General features: G+C 28.3%; 1 protein-coding gene across 3 annotated transcripts in view; it reads right to left on the reverse strand.

Annotated features, from left to right (window-relative positions):
• Positions 1–17,748, reverse strand: part of LOC106786063 (cysteine-rich motor neuron 1 protein) — a 264,734-nt gene that overhangs the window by 71,533 nt on the left and 175,453 nt on the right. The gene's annotated exons all lie outside the window — the stretch shown is intronic.

Raw genomic sequence — 17,748 nt, forward strand, 5'->3', positions numbered from 1 at the left:
CAAAGATATCTCATCTTTGTCTCTCTTTTTTTCTCTCTCTTTTCCTTTTTTCTCTATTCATTCAGAACAAGTACGAACTTCCATCTTTGAATGATCACTTTCTTGTCCAAGCAAATATTTTTTTCTTCTTCTTCTTTCTACTTCTCTTATTCTATATCTCTCTTTCTTTCATTCTCTATTTTTATATTATGTTTATGATTTGTTCGATAATACAATCTATACTATTTTTTTCTCTCTTTCTTTTATTATACATCTTTCTATCAAATAGCTTTCTTTACTCAACATTTGTGAAATAATATCGTTTACTATATTTTATTATTTTTTTATATTACACATACAATGTGTCTCGAGCGTCATTTTATTAAATCGAAAACTTATAAATCTTCTTTTACAGTTATTTGAAATGATGGCATCACGAGCCTAAATTTTTGTAACAACACCATAACTTAAAGATTCATATCTTGGTATGAATAATAAATTATTGTAATTCTATTGAATAAATCAATACTGATCTTTCATTTCGTTTTTATTTTTTTGTTAAAGTAACTTTTAGAACACCTTGTATATATCATAAAAGAGACCTTGAAAAAAGCAAACTATAAAACGTAGAAATCAATTTTAACGATATCGAATAAACAGTAGAATGTTATGTAGCTGTAATAAGAGAGAATGAAACGATAATAATAGTAACGATAGGTAGAAACATATCACCTAGCATGAAATCGCGATTATGCGTCCTCGAGAACGTTTATCGTAGTTACTCATTTGGTTCAAATGTCCGAATGTTCCTCGTAATTCCTTTTTCGTGCTCCTAAAAGTCGCGAACACATACGCTTACGAGAACAATCTCGTGGAAAAGCCTATTCTCGGCCATTGGAATTTCCAGCTGGTAGTTAAACGTCCACGTTTAAATAAATTGGTGCTGGGAAATAATGATTCTGTGAGTACGATGACGATGATCATGATAATGATTATAATTACGACGATTACAGTAAACTCCCCGGATAACGCAGTGAATTTGAATTCATACGTTAGATGAACTCGTATTATTATGGGGTAAACGCATTCTACGACAAAATCTTTCTCTTTTTTATAACACAATTTTATTTTTATATTTATATTTACTTCCAAATAATTTACAAAATTCTTTCATACAAATCTATTTATTGAATATAAATATTGACAAAATTCTTCTTTGTCGCTAATTATTCTTCACGCGAAAATAAAATAAATGAAAAATATAAAAAGAAAAACAATTACCTAAAAGAAAAAATATCGGCATATCGGTTTTTTTTTACGTTTCTATAAAAAAGTTTTCCATACTTTTCATTTTGTTCTTTCTTCACTTAAATCGAAAAGAGTTTAAACTCAAACTAAACTGAACTTATTCTTTTTTTTTTCTTTTTCTTTTTTTTGATTACTACCTCACTTCGTTATTTTACTTCATCGGTTCGTTCCGTTTATTCGATTTTACCCTGTATAAATCGATAAGCCCATTTAAGTTTAACGATTAGATTTTAGATCCATAAAAATTGTTGAATCGTTTCTTATTTACTATTTCCTTTGTTTTTTTAAACGTTATAATATATTTTTTGTTATTTCGTTTATTATCGTTCCATACTGGAACAAAAGTCATGCGTTCTTGATTTCAGTTTTTAAGGAAGAAACAGTTTATCGTTCTTCGTTCGAATATTCGATGAAATCGATAATTTATAAAATGAGCAGACCACTAACAAAAAGTTCTTAATTTTGTTAAAACGATTTCGATAACTTGTTTTATTAGCTCCTTTTAATCATGCAGATTTAACATTATCAACATAAGATATTAATTGTTTTGTTTTTAAATAGTTTAAGAGATGTAACAGGATTATTAACATGTTATTTGTTATTTCATTTGAATTAAATTAAACGATAAATTTCTGTGGTAATCTCGAATTCGCGGATGTCAATTATTTTTGTTTAGATTAAATAAATTTCCTCAAATTAAAAGAATTTAATTTGCAATAAAAGTAACACAAGTATTTAATATGTTATTAACAAACATATTATTTTCATAGAAATATTTATCGTTATATTACTTTTAATGGTATTCACTAAAGCAATTTAAACAAGGCTGAGATGTTTTGGGACGACTAGGGCAATATGTTTTTCTCTTTTTTACATTTTTTTCTCGCTTCTCGTCTTATTAAAATTTTCCTGCTTTTCTCATAGTAAGGAATGCACATTCTTTTGAGTGTCTTGCCTTTTAGATATTTTCGTAATTTTATATATTGTCTCGCTTCAGCTTTATATATTTTTTAATTATTATTAAATCTAGTATTATTGAAGAGTATAACAATTCTTATACTAAAAGTTTCCTAAATTCTATCTTCTTTATAGATTTTACTAATAACTCAAGCTGACGGATCTTAATATGACACCAAAATATTTAAGCTCATTAATTCAAATTTATTCGATGACAAATAATGACATTGTAAAATTAAATTAAATTGTACAAAATTAAAAATTAATAATAAGAAAAGAAATTGCTTCTAAAATAATTCAAGTTAAGCCAGAAAAATAAACAGACAATTTGTAAATATATGTATTGTTAGTACGTGAATTTGGGTCCTGATAGAATCATGTTAAATCTAGACTGAGCTTTCAATGTGTTAAGATATATTTGAATGTATGAGTAAGATGAGAAGCTCATATATGTTTCCATTGGCAAGACCACACAACGAAATACATATATGACATTATCACATTAAAGCAATTAACTGATATTGCTAAAAATAAAAAAGTAAAGCTTATCAAATAATCTATGTTAATATCAGTATAATATAATAATCTTGTATATTTACAACCTTGAATTTATATTTTTCTGTGTCAGAAACAAAAATATATGATCATGAAATAGAACATTATTAAATACTAAATGTCCATTTTATACGGATAAAGTATTAGTTTTAAAATTTATGTTGATACGACATGTTTTTTACTCCTCTCGATAAGTACTATAAGCCCTTTAAATTTCTGACCGTTTTTTTTTATCACCTTGTACAGTAAGTTTCGAAATAGGTTTCATGTCATATAGGGCGGAGTCCACTTGTGGCCTTATTGACGAATCAGCAAGTGGATCAAGCATTAAACATTCTCGTTGTATCATTGATTTCTTCAATTTATAGTTCTATAGATCATCACTCATAAAAAGTCTCAATGGGATAATAATTAAGAGTTGTTAGTCTTTTTTATTAATATATGTGCCACTATAGATTGAACTGTATCATATACTACTAACATATTTTAATGATTCTTCGAGAAGCTTTCATTTAAAAATATACATAATTATATAAGACATATATTACAATAAAATTATTAATGTCAATAATAAATTTAATCCGATCTAAAAATTTATTCTATGTTATTTTTAATATTTTAATTGATTTCTTTTTTATTTTTCTTATTTCATTCACGACGATTTCAGTTCTTAATGTTGATCTTATTTGAAAAAAAAAAAAAAAAAAAGAAAAAGAAAAAAATAACCCCGAATGGTATTTCGTTTGCAATTAACGACTTTGATAACTCTCACGCTTTTTCCAAGATCCTCTTAATGTAATAGAATTTTAATCGGTTTATCGCGTTTGATAAGTTTTACGGCTTTCGCAGTAGTCGATTAAAACGTTACGGATTAGAATGTATGATTGGAATTCTAACAAGTAAAAAATGTTAAGTAGAATTTTGTTTCTCTCAGGACATTATTTCGTCGTACTTTGTATTTAAAATTTTTGTATATTAATATGTGTTAAAACATTTAGAAATAAAAATATTCGTTTAGTTTAACTTTTGTAAGATTTATTATTGGAGATTTTGAAGACTCGATCGAAGTCGTATATCAAAAGATCACAAAGCATAAATCTATGTACGTATATACCTACTGAGGTTAACGTTTGAAGAAATTCGCTTTCCGGTTGAACGGAGTTCAGTCTAACGATATTCGTCAAAGAGAAATGGGTTGGATCTGTTCAAGGATTACAGCGTTGGCTAGTACGTGAATCGACTAGATGAACGTTCGATTTCTTTGATTAAAGTTTTTACTCAAATATTTCGAATCTTTCGAGATTAAAAGATCTTATTTTCTTTTTTTTTCTTTTTCTTTAATTAAATTTTTTAGTATCATTTTTAAAAAAATATCTCGTGGATAAGTCTCCTTAATATGAAACTACATCTAATATATTTTAGAATACTGCAATATATATAATACTTAAATAAACAACGTATAAGTGTGTTATTAAAAATTATTGCGAAATATTTTTATTCAAAATAATCGTGTAAATATTTAAGATTTGATAGGAAGTTTATTATTGTAAACGAAAGATTACTGTGTGTCTTTCGATGAAAATGAGTTTAAAATTACAACTCTCTCATAATTTAGTATCAAATGTATTATATATATTTTTTTTGCATATTCATCAAAAACACACACACACAGTCTAACGTTAAATTAATATTTTTCTTAATATAATTATTATTTCTACGCGCTGAAATATTTGTAACCATATATCTGCATTATTGAAAATTTAATATATATTATCGTTAATAAATTATTTTAAAATTGTTACTTCGTAGTAACAAAAATTGTTTATTTTGTTTTAAATATATATTTAAATTTTATTTGATTTAATTATTTCTAGTTTGAGTCTTATTATATTTTTATGAATCCGAAACAAATACTTTATTTCCAGTTGGTGTATAAACAGTTATTATATTTATAGTTTTCTTATTTAAGATTTTGTTTTTATATAACTATGTATATACATTACATGAAATTATATGAAATTTATGATGAAAACCACGTGAAGAATCTTTCATATTTCAGGTTAACGAGAAACTCACGAAAGAGAAAAGAAAACATCAACGACTTCTTCGGTTCTTGGCTTACAGCCAAACACCTTCGAGAAGTCGTCCTGTTGATTTTCTCACCCACTTCAACAAAACAAAAGAAAAGAAGATTCTCTTCCTAGCTTTTCATTCACGTGGGTGGAAAATGTTCATTGTGAACGCATACCACGTCATCAAGTTTTAAAATAAGAAAGAAAGAGAGAGAGAGAGAGAGACAGAGAGAAAAATAAGAAGAACAAAGTCGTAATAGTTCTTACGATTTATATCCGTAATATGCTGATTCTTAATGAATCATTCTTTCAGAGACTAGTATCATGATCTCAGATAATACGATTGAGATGACAGTACAATGAAATTTATATGAGTATACGTTGCAATTAAATTATTATAAATTATCATTTTATCGCATAAAAGATAAAAGCATTGCGACGTGTAAAACGTTAGAGATGAATTATGTGTGAAAAATTTCGTTTTTTCTTACAATTAGAAAAAAAAATATTCGACTATTTTTTAGATAGATAGAGTAAAATATTTTATAATCATGGCCGATCTCCATATAATTATGATCAATTATGTTTAGTTATTGATTAACCGTTTTTATTTATAGTTGTCGTGAGAATAAAATATAAATATAATTTCACGATCGAAAATATTTGTCTTGTTAAAAACAACCATGTTTTTCATATATCTTTCATTGATTTTTTAGTATTCAATTTTAAACGAGTTAACGTCACTCGAACTTGAGAGTACTAGGAAAGCACGAGTAAATTAAATATTCATATTATACGCTCGGTTGATTTTTTTTTCAATAGAGAAAAACTTTGTTATGAAGTTTATATGAAAATCTAATTTATGTCGGCCGAGCTCATGCTATTGGATTCGTTTTAAATATTTATTTGAGTATTTTGTAGTATGTATATATATATATACATATGTATATAAAGAGAGAATTATTTGCTTATATACAATATTCTGATTACCAATATAAACGAAATAAATAAATAATATAAATTGCATCTGCGATATTACCCACAGATTTTTTTTTTCGAGTTGACGTTTTTATTTAAAAATTACTGGAAAATAAAATGACTAATTAAGAGAATACCTATTATTTGATTAATTATTACAAAAAAAGAAATGAACTCTAATAAATAAATAAAATTTATAGAAATAAAGTTATTTATATAAGCACATTATTTTAGAAATATTTAAATGAATAAATATTATTTCGATGAAAATTTATAAAATTCTTGTATTTTTCGATACTCGCGATATGCAGAATAAAACCTATACGATATCTAAGGACATACGTAAATAAATAAATAAATAAATAAATAAATAAATGATAATAATATCCCATTCGGAAGTATTAGCGAATATTCTTGAATAATTTCGTACCATCTACAAGGTTTAATACTATACATAGTAGTATGTTTTGCAAAATCGAGCGATCTTAGTCGAGTATCAGCCCTATGGCATAAACCGATAATACCAGGGCGTAATTTACAACGTGAGTACCGGTGTCTTATGACATGAGAGAGACAGAGCATATGTGTGAGAGTAAGAGAAACATAGTATACGTGTATGTAAGAGAGAGAGAGAGAAAGAGAGAGACGTATGCGTCCTTGAATGGAGCTTGGTGTGTAAGCAACAACACCTTCTGGCAGTGGTTCACTTGTAAATAACGTAGCCACAAGCTCACAACAACGACGAAGACTATGACGACGTACGGAGTGGAAACGTTTAACCAGATAATTTGCCGAGAGAAGATCTACAATCGATTATTTATATTCAAAGTCTTGTTCATTCGAGGATAACTTCATACTTTATTTTCTCCATGAGTCTTTTCATACTTTATTTTTCCTCTCATTTCTCATTTTCTATTTGTTTTCTTTTTTCGAGATAGGAAAAAAAGAAAGAATTAAACAAGGACACGAATAAATATATATATGTATGTATATATATGTACATTAACAGTAATTTTATATTCATTATTTTTCCAACTATTTTATATAGAAAGTTAAAAAATTAGAAATTTTTTCTTCGCGTCTATTTAAAATGGTGGTGAGATTGGGAAATTATATATATATATATATATTTTTTTTCATTAAGAACACTGTAAATGGAGATTAATAAATATAACTTTAAATGTAAAACAAAATATTTTGTAATACTTTTTAATAAATTAATATGGTAGAACACATCGATTTTCCGAATTAATTAGGAAACAAATTAGTTACGTATAATCGATCTGAAGGAATAAAATTCTTAATAAGGCAATAAATTGATTAATCATTAGGCAATGTTGTAATCTGAATGGTTTATAAATAAACAAATACTTGAATTTATTTCGAATATGAACATTAGTAAAGCATCTATTTCATTTTAATGTTTCGTCCATTCCAAGGCAATAAATACTCAATGCATTTTCAGCTTCACTATGTGTTAGAATGGTAGTATATTTCAACATATCATCGTTTATACTAACATTTGTATTATCGTTTGTCTCCAGCACAGATAAAATAAATAAGAATAAATCTTTTTTGAGAGATTTTGTGAATAATTATATTAGATATAATTAAATATATAATTCTTATTATATACAATTTATATAATAATGACAATAGATATTTATAATATATAATATAATAGATAATTACAATATTATATATATATTATCTTGCTGCTATTTTGGTTATCAATTGTTGACTGACTTTATAATTAGTCACTGATGTTTCTATTCATATGTATTGGAAATATAAGAACAAGAAGTTAACATACTTCGTGATGTAATGCCGTAAGAGACATACGACTGAAATGATGTAGTCTTATGTTAAGCTAATCTTACCTTAACAAGAGTATAACTTCATCACGGAGTCCCTGCCAGGTACCTGTCTTAAAAGGAAATAGGAGGGGAGGAAAAGAGACAGTGAGAGAGAGAGAGATAGAGCGAGATGAAAGGTACGTCAGTGCACGTGCGTTAAATTTTGTCCCGTTTTAATAAGCTTACAAGAGCATGTTGCAAATGATATCATTGAGATTTTGACGAAATTAGTTTTAAACCATTAAAGGCGTTCACAGCATTTTAGATTGGTTTCTATATCTAAATTCAGTCTATTAATATTTATAATCGTTTTAGAAATTAAATTCGATAAGTACGATCATATCTGATTATACATTTTAATTCGTCAATATCAATAATTTAGTTGAAAATTAAATTAAATGCATATAATCGATAACAGTTCGAAATGATTTATTTAAAATTTGTGATAGCTTCTTTGAATCGTGCTACTTAATTTTCACGAGACGACAAAACTCGATCGTAGTAAGAGAAAAATTTTATTTTACGATGTTATGACATCGATAATTGCATTGCAAATGAAATTTACTTCGGGAGATCGAATTTCTTTGGAGAAATGATTCTTCATTCAAGAACGAGTTCTCAAATGCAATCTCTTTCGAGTATGAATAGAGTTTCTTTTACTATCTCTTATTTTTTTTTCTTCTTCTTTACTTTTTTTTTTCTTAGATTGCTATAAAACAATAAAGACACTTTTTACACAATCACTATAGCGGAGTAAGCGCTGATTAATTATTTCTATAACTTTCGATAAAAATTTTTCAATTCTATTAATGTTACAAACTTATCTCTACATGTGTGCGTGTAAACTTTTATATTATAACAACAATTTTATTGATACAAATATAATCAAATTTTAGACACGTACACACACAGAGTTTTAGTTGTTTTTGATCGAATTAAGAAGATGGTATTTTTCAATAAAAGTTTTATAGCACAACAAGACTCATACACATTCAGAACGTGAACTTTCATTGAAGGAAGGTTTGAAATTTTGATAAGTTAGAAGGAAAGAGAAGGAGGTATATATTTATAGTCGATTCACGTTTGGAGATATTAAACGAGTCTCTCGAGTGAACTATGCCTTTCGTGTCTATCTCGTCTCTTACATCACGTGATCAGTTCAATGAATGGCCTCAAGCGACACGAGAAACGCAATTAAGGATCCATCGAGCCGTGGCCAATATCCTTCCTCGATCAACGCATACATATCGAATTACTACGATTTGCGAGAACCTCAAAGTGTGTCCTTTGATCTTGTTCGTGGATTTTTAATCATTTTGGTAACTATATCTTGTAATCTAGCTGGTTATTTCATCGATTATACGACGATTATTGATATGACTAAAATCAAGCTTTTTTTTTTTTGTTCTTTTTTCTTTTGAAATAACCTGATATCGTGAAATTCTTTGAAAATATTCTAAAAAGATGGATATAAATATTATACATCGTGTCTCGTCTACGAGATTACAGTTGTATTGTAGTTCCATTATTTCGACCTATTACCACGAGGTTGGAATTTTAAATTTTTTATACAGGTATAATATTTTTATACAGGTGGCGGTAATGTCGCGTAGGGATTTTCATATCGTTTAAAAAATGAAGCTCTATATATACAAGGAGGATGATCGAGATAGGCGTTCTCGTCGAATTTGTGTCGTTGAAAATGAGGAAACATTTTAATACGTGTGTGTGTTGTATGTGGTACAATTATATATATTTGAAAAATCAGACCAGGCGAATCGACGCGCTCTCTAGTGGCAAAAGAAATCATCCTCTCATTGTGAATATTGTAGCCATATTGATAATACTGCAATTATTACAAAAACAAATTTGCATTAATTCATCTTCAAACATCATTTGGATTATTCGTAAGAAACATTTGACTTTTAAATTTCAATTTAGTTATATCGAGACACAGTACTAACTAATTTTCCTAAAAATAAAATCAGATATAAAGAGGGGTTATTTTAATAAAAAGATTAGACAAAATTTGCATTACGTTTTAGTAGATAGTATTGTTTTTGACAAGGTATACCCATACACACCCGTAGGAAGTTCTGATAGATTATAATATTGAGAAAAGAAAGAAAGAAAGAAAGAAAAAAAGATAAAGACAGAAGAAGATTGTCATGGTGGTGTTGATAATAGAGCATCCAATTGAGTGAAAGCTACGTTAATATCATCGAATTAGGGATCTTGGCGTCTCGTCAATACTACTGCGGTATTTACCGAACCAATAAAGACCGAGAACAATGCACGTAACAGTAAATATCCATGCCGTTTCATCGTGACGCAAATGCATCCCTCCAAACTACTATAATACTACTACTATTACTACTATACTAGCTATTAACGGTTTGACCTGTGGCTAGATTCCTCTTATTCAGTCACTAGTAAACCACGTTCAATAGTTTGCTAGCTATCTAGCTATTTGTATACGAATGCCGTTTCTTCTTTCGTGAATTATAAAATAAAAAAATAATGAAGAAACTGGTGTAATCAAAGGAACGTGTTAGAAGAGCGTAAAAATCTATAGTTTAGTTTAACTTTATTTTGCCACGTTTTATTAAAACGAAATAGAAGAAAAAGAAGTATTGGAAGATTCGATTCGAAAGCTGCTTTGGACGTTTTTCTTGATAGCATCGAATGAAATAACGAGACAAGTTTATTTATTTTTCTTTCTCTCTTTCTCTCTCTCTCTCTCTTTCTTTTATTATCGACGTTCGTGTTAGTTAAACGCAAAGGCAGATATCGTATACGCACGTATACAAATATCAGAGGTATTTCCTCTAGTTTGAAATCGTGGGAGGTGCTACAATTTTTAAAATATTTATATCTGCACACTCTGAATACAATCAGAATAAATTTACAAAAATTATGATTAAAATTGAGAAGAAATTAAATGCAAACAGTTATGGTTTATTATTGATTAAATTATACAGTTTGATATTGTTCGAAATTATTTGATAATGAAATATATTCCTTTTTATTTTCTTTGTTTTTTTTTTTTTTTTTTCAATTTGATAGCATACCGAACAAATTTTTCAACCCTTTTTAAAAGCATAGGAGAAAAGAAGAAACGATGTTGGACCCAAGGATTTTAAAAGAATAGTGGATGAGATAGAATGGAGAGAATTTGAAGTACGTCTGATAATATATCGACTATTACTACTGCATTCGAGAAAATCATAAATTTACAATAATGATTTGATATTACAGTGAAAAATAAATATTATCCGGACTGGTGTATTGATCGAGTCTGGTGAGCAATGATAAATCGGTTATAATTACGGACACCGCAATAAATCAAGATAATTATCTGCTAACGAGGGTGGATCGGTTTTCAGAGGAATAATCGATAAGGTTTCGTCGTCCAGAATCTGTTATTAATTATATAAGGAGAAAAGATAAACGCATCTCGTTGGCCAAACTAATGCCTGTCATTTGCATCAACGCGCTGTGTCTAATCATCGAATAATTCTAGAACGTGTCGTTAATAATGTATCATGTTAATAATTAATAACGCTTTAGTCACGGTTATAAGTCAGCATTAAAATGCGTCGTCTGGTTTGTTTGAGTCATCCGTGAGAATAATAAAGATAGGATAGAGAATCATTTAAAATAAAAATATTCTTATAGAAATAAAAGATTTTTACTTGTCTATTAACTATGTAATTATTAATTTTTTAATCGAAATAGTATTACAAATAAATACTTAAGCGTTAGAAAATATCTGTTTCTCATCTTGTTTTTTAATGTCATCTACAAATTCGCATAATGTTCATGTTGAATTTATAATTCGACATTACGAAACTGTAGCGTCTCAAATTTATGTGTTTTTATATATAAATTTATGAATTTATTTCATTTGCTCGTAATATTGAATTTTATCATTAAAAATTTTATATATTATTCTTATGTTTTATATATATACTTTAATAAAAATCTATGTTAGGATTCACTTAGGAGAATTAAAGACGTCACAGTGTTATATTGCTACAAACATATTTACTGTTATTTATATATTTGTTTTTAACTTTTATTTCGATATTTTATCTAAGCACGTATACACTGCATTTAAAATTTCTATTTATAGATATTTCGAATTTTATTAAAAGTGAATAAAATAAATGTTAAGAGTATTTATATGAAAAATACAAATGTGTCTTGTTCGTATATAAAATCATGCATTTTATACGCTTATATTCTTATGGAATACGACTTGAACGACCTTAGCCTATATTTCGAAAGTTATAGTATTCCATACAGTGTTTAAAGAACATTATGGTTATGCCATATTTCTCTAAAATAAAAAATTTTTTCATAAAGGGGTAGAATAATTGCAATAGATCGTTGCCAATATTAATTGTTTTTTTTTTTATTTTTACTTATTTTTTTGTTCTCACTGTTACAATACAAATTGTGAAAGCGATCGATAGCGTACGATTTTTTTTCCAGAGGATACACAACGTTGCAATTTTCATCCTGACAAAATGTGATGTAAAATTTCTACTATTGGAAAGTACTTCTCCTATATATTCGTTTTCGAAACACGTACGAAACGTTCACATGTGTTGAATTTCATGTACTGATTTAACAAGTAAAAGCGATAGAATATGCAGTTAATAAAGCAACTAGGAAGAACACTATGCACACGTATATATCTATATACGTACACGTAAATATATATATATGTATATATATCGTTGAGAAGATCGTGTTTCGTTCTCGGCAACATCACCGACATAAATTTCTCTGTCGTCGACAAAATCGCCGATCAAAGTTTTCATCTTGCGATATAAGATGGTGAGATGTCGAGATAACGATGATTCCTATTACTCTAACATCTCGGAAGAGGAACTTTAACTCGATTATTCTTTTCATATTTCCTCGTAGAATATGCGAACTATGAAATGAGTCTGAACACGTGCAGGTTTTCCACGTATATTGTACAATACTGCAAAAAAGTATATGACGTTTTATATTTTTAGATAGATATCATATATTCGGAAAATGAACAAATTTATTTTATAAACTTTATGTGTTATATACAATTTCCCTAATGTCAACATAAAATCTTGAGTTCGAAAGAAATACGGTGTAGAATAAAATGTTAAAATTATTCTAATTTTAATTGACCCAAAAGAGTATAAGACTACTGAATTTATTATTTATTATCACGATTCTGTTCTGACTATTAGTAGATATTTGATTATCAGTACATTTATTTAGAAAACAAAGTATATACAGAAATATTTAAGATATTTTAGGATCATTGATGTAGAAATGAAAGTGATAAATAATTCCTAGTCTTTTTCTTTTCCCTTTCTCTCTCTCCTTCTCCTTTATTCTCAGGAATAATAGAATAGTTATGTCAACATGATTATACATATATATATATCGTCTGTATTTGTATGTGCATTCACACTTGTACCAAAAACTGGATAGTCCGGAAATTTCATCGAATTTTGTGTTGGTGACGTGTTCGGAGAGAGGTGAGAGTAAGGAAGAAGGGTGGAAGGAAGATTTATTGAAAGAGAGAGAGAGAGAGAGAGAGAGAGAGAGAGATGTATTTACTACTACACATATACATGTATACACAGCGCGCACCTGCGTTATGGTCTGCACTTAGCTTTCGGTACAGGTGCGCTAATTAAACTGTAATCCTTTCGATAAGCTTCGACTATGCTTCAACGATTCACGTAGTGGATGAAGTTGCCCTCATTGAACTGTCGTGAGGTTTAGTAACGATTTATCGTTTATTTCAGACTTTACTCTTGTTGCCCTGACATATTATAAGTTATATTTGCCAATAATCACGAAATTGATACAAATTTTATATTTGTATAAGTTCACGTTACATTGATTTATATTATATATATATATATTTATGCACGTATATAAAAAATATTATATTGGATTAAACAAGAATCGTTAATTTTTCGTGACACAATATCCTATCACTCATTGTATAAGAAATTTAAAAAATATTTCCCATTAAAAAAGATGTCATAGATTAGCAATGAGGGAAAAAATAACGAACGTTGCAAAATGACCGAACACAAAAAAAAAACAAGTGATTACACCTTTAGAAGAAAGTTATTTAGTATAGATATTAGGAACAAGAGGAAGATAGGAAATAAGAGGATCATGCAGCGAGGTGTGGCATCAACGGGATCAACAACCATGACCACTACTGCTCGTTAATTAATCAATTAACGTTTGTATCCGGTCAACCAGCTTCTCAGGAATTTCCGCGTTAATTTGGAAGCGAATTTCGCCGAAGTACGAAAACGAATGGGTAAGAGCGACAAGAAGGGCCAGGGGGAGGGAGTGAAGGAAGAAGAAGGGCTTGTTGAAACTGGACGATCCATTCAACAGGAACGTAACCTAACTATGTTGAAAATGGTTTCAGTAAGGTAACTGTTTGCTAAAAGTTACGTTAACACGAAACTTGATCCAAATAGAAGAGAACAAGAGAAAGAGAGAGAGAGAGAAATAGATAGATAGAGAGAGATGAACGATCGTAGGAAGTATTATCTCATCGAAGGTTATCAAATCGTTTCGATCTTTCACAAGACGCATCGTCGACAAAGTTCAGTTAGGTCAATGTGCTCGGACTGACATAAGCGTCAGCTCGCTTTTACGAGCGTCCTTACCTTTTCCAAGCACTGGAAGACATCCTGAATTTGCAAATCATTTCGATTTGATCGTAAGCGTAAGAAGTAAAGTTAAAAAGAGAGAGAAAGAATGAAAGAGAAATAGATGAGAGAAAAATATGCGTTATAGATTTATCTATAGATTTAGCTTAGCTTACTTGAGATCTTTATAGTTCTGGATTTTTTGAATTGACATGAATTGTTAATTTCAATTTGTCTTTTATCGTTTACGATTGGACACAATTTATATAATATAATTCATAGGATTTTTCAAACAAATATTTCTTTCGAAAAAAAATTCTACACATAAGTATTTATATTAAAATATAAATTAAAAACTCTGTCGAGTGTATGTGGATTATTATCTTTTTATAAAATAAAGAAAAAATGTGTGTGTGTGTATCCTTTCTGATTTTTTGAAAGTATATGCATGAGAGATTTGGTAATCCCAAAATTCGTCTTTCATCGTTACGGTTGGAACAAACATGCGTTTTAACAAAATGCGATAAAAGCTAATTAACATTGCTATTTATGTATTTATTTATTTGTAATTCGCAAATGCACGTTACTTCAAAAAAAGAATTCCGAGGAAAAGAATTTTGAACTGTACCAAATGGATTATCATTATTATTATTATTATTATTATTATTATGTAAAGAAAAAAAAAGAACGAATACTACAATAATACAAAAAAAGGATTTTTTAAAGAATTTCAGACCGAATATAATAACATAACGATGAAAGTTCTCTAACTTTTTGAGTACTTGATATATGCATATCTATTGCATACCTATAATATCTTTACGTCATTATAAAATTGAATAGTATCAATCCAATTATAAGTTGAAGAAAGACTGTTGCGAGGATAGTAAAAAAAAAAATCGATTGCACCTATCGATAAGAGGTAGGGGCCATGCTTCTGGATAAAGTTTGAGATTAATTAATCGATGCTGTCTCGGTGAGTGTAAAGAACGCTTTCTGCAATGAGGTAAAAGAAATAAAATAGGGACGCAGAAAGAGAGAAAAGGTGGAAGACTGCTCGTTCGTTCTTTTTCTACTTCCCCTACTCGCTTAATAGAACTAATTACTTAATGCTTCCTGACACGCGGATCAGTTTAACTTTTACCGCGTTCAACTTACTACTACAGTCACTACGAGCATCTCCCTTGACCACCCTCTTCCATCTTCCTCCCCCTTCTCCCTCTCATTCCTTTTCCTGCTCTTCTTTACCCACCCTTAACAGCACGATTTTAACTCCGATAAACCATGGCTCTAAGTTTGGAGTCTTCGTCAGTAAATTCGATTCGTCTGAACGTTTTACCTTATCTCGTGGTTAGAACTTGATTCATTTATCTGTTAGAGAGAGAGAGAGACCTTATTAGCAAAGAGGAAAATATAAATTGTATGGATAATGAGAAGATTTAATTGGTTAATATATGTTAATAGTTATTAAAAGTTATTATGTTAATATGGGCACTGAGAAGAATAAAAATCATGTATTTTTTAAATATTTTTGAAAATGTTAAATTATTTTTGAATAGAGAAACAATGAAACGAATGGGAAAAGAAAAGAAAAAAAGATATAATATAAATTATCGGACATTTTTTTGTTAACACTTTTATTATATTTATTGTATTTTCTTCTTTTCCTTTTCTTTTTTTCTTTTCTTCTCTATTTTCTGAGTCGACGATGATGAACGAGATAAAAATGGGAAAGATGAAAAAAAAAAGAAGCCGACGATGATACTACTGTAGCCTTTGTCGTTGTTCAGTCACGTCGAGAAAATTTAAATAAATAACCTACGGCTTCGCGAACGATTTTTCATCGGTGCAACGAGACGTATCATCATACGTTGAGTTGAATTCACAACTAATCCGATACGGAAAGGATAACTATGTTGTAGTAATAATGCATGTTAGATTTTTACATTAACGAATAAGTTTTATATATATTTTAAAGATAATTAATTTAATAGAAATAAAAATAATAATATTGCTGTGTCTTGATTTATAATACTGTGTATTTATAATACTGATTTACTTATATTTATTTATAATACTTACTTGATTTATAATACTTCTTAACTTAAAGTCATACATAATCGTTGATTTCATATTTTTCGGGTATTTTATAATTTTTATAAATTATTAAACTAACAATTAGGATGAGTAGGATAAAATAATTAGATGAGTTGTAGATAAGATAAAAGGAAAATATATTTAATCGTTAATTTATAAATAATCTAACTCTATATAATAAAATATATACCCCAAAGTCTTGTTTTTAAACTGTAGATATGTTTCTCAAAATAATTTGTAGAAAAATCGTGCAAAATATCGTGCAATAAAAGTAATGAAAACTTAATTGTATAAGTTTTTAAATATGTACATATGAGATAGATAAGTACATCCGGAAAGCTAAGGCCAATTTTTATATGTCGAATATATTACATTTTCTCTGGTAATATTTCAACATATATAATTTTGAATACCTTTTTTTCGATAGAAAGGAAAAATTAAAAATTAAGAAAAAAATAAATAAATTTGTCTATCTTTCGATTATAAAAAATAAAAGAGAACAAGTGTTATAATTAATATGTTTGTTTTTAATTTGTCCTTTCATTAATAAACGGGTTGACGATGATAGGTAAAGTGTATTTTTGTATTTTCTATAAGATGAATCAAATGAAAACGAAAATAAGTGCACGTTGAAATGTGAAATCACTTTAGAATCGATTTTTCTTTCTTTCCTATATTAATCTCTCTTAGTATTACATAGCATGTAACATTGTGTTTCACGTCAAAACCAGAAAGCTGGGTTTGCGAATAACAACGGGTCGATTCTTCTTTGTTAACGTGGAATGATCACGTTTGTTTCATTTCTACTAAAATTTTTGTTAGTGTTGAAGGGCATGAAGGAGTATACGTTACACAAATGAAATGTCTCGAAAAAGTGAGTCATCCTTTTTACTCTATCACTACAAAAATTGAAGGGAAAGAAATACTTAAATGTTTGTCTTCTGATTTAAGTACTTAAAGATAAATTTAATAATTTAAAAGTTACATTTTTTACAATAAAATTATAGACCGAATATTATAATAGAGAAAAATATTTAAAGTTTTATCCACTGTGATTTAAATGTACTTAGACGTAAATAAAGAAATCTAGAATAAGAAAAATTATTAAATATTAAATTTATTAATTGGAAGAAAACTTTTGGTAAATAAAAATTTGAAAAATGTTTCGCAACGTCACTTTTAAACCCCAGGACTTTTTAAAGTTGCGACCCAATATGCGGTCGCGTAACTATTATAGATTTGGAGATTGCAGAAATTGTAGCAAAA

Source organism: Polistes canadensis, unplaced genomic scaffold (assembly GCF_001313835.1).
Source record: "Polistes canadensis isolate GaletaPanama2010 unplaced genomic scaffold, ASM131383v1 scaffold_64, whole genome shotgun sequence".
NCBI lineage: Eukaryota > Metazoa > Arthropoda > Insecta > Hymenoptera > Vespidae > Polistes > Polistes canadensis.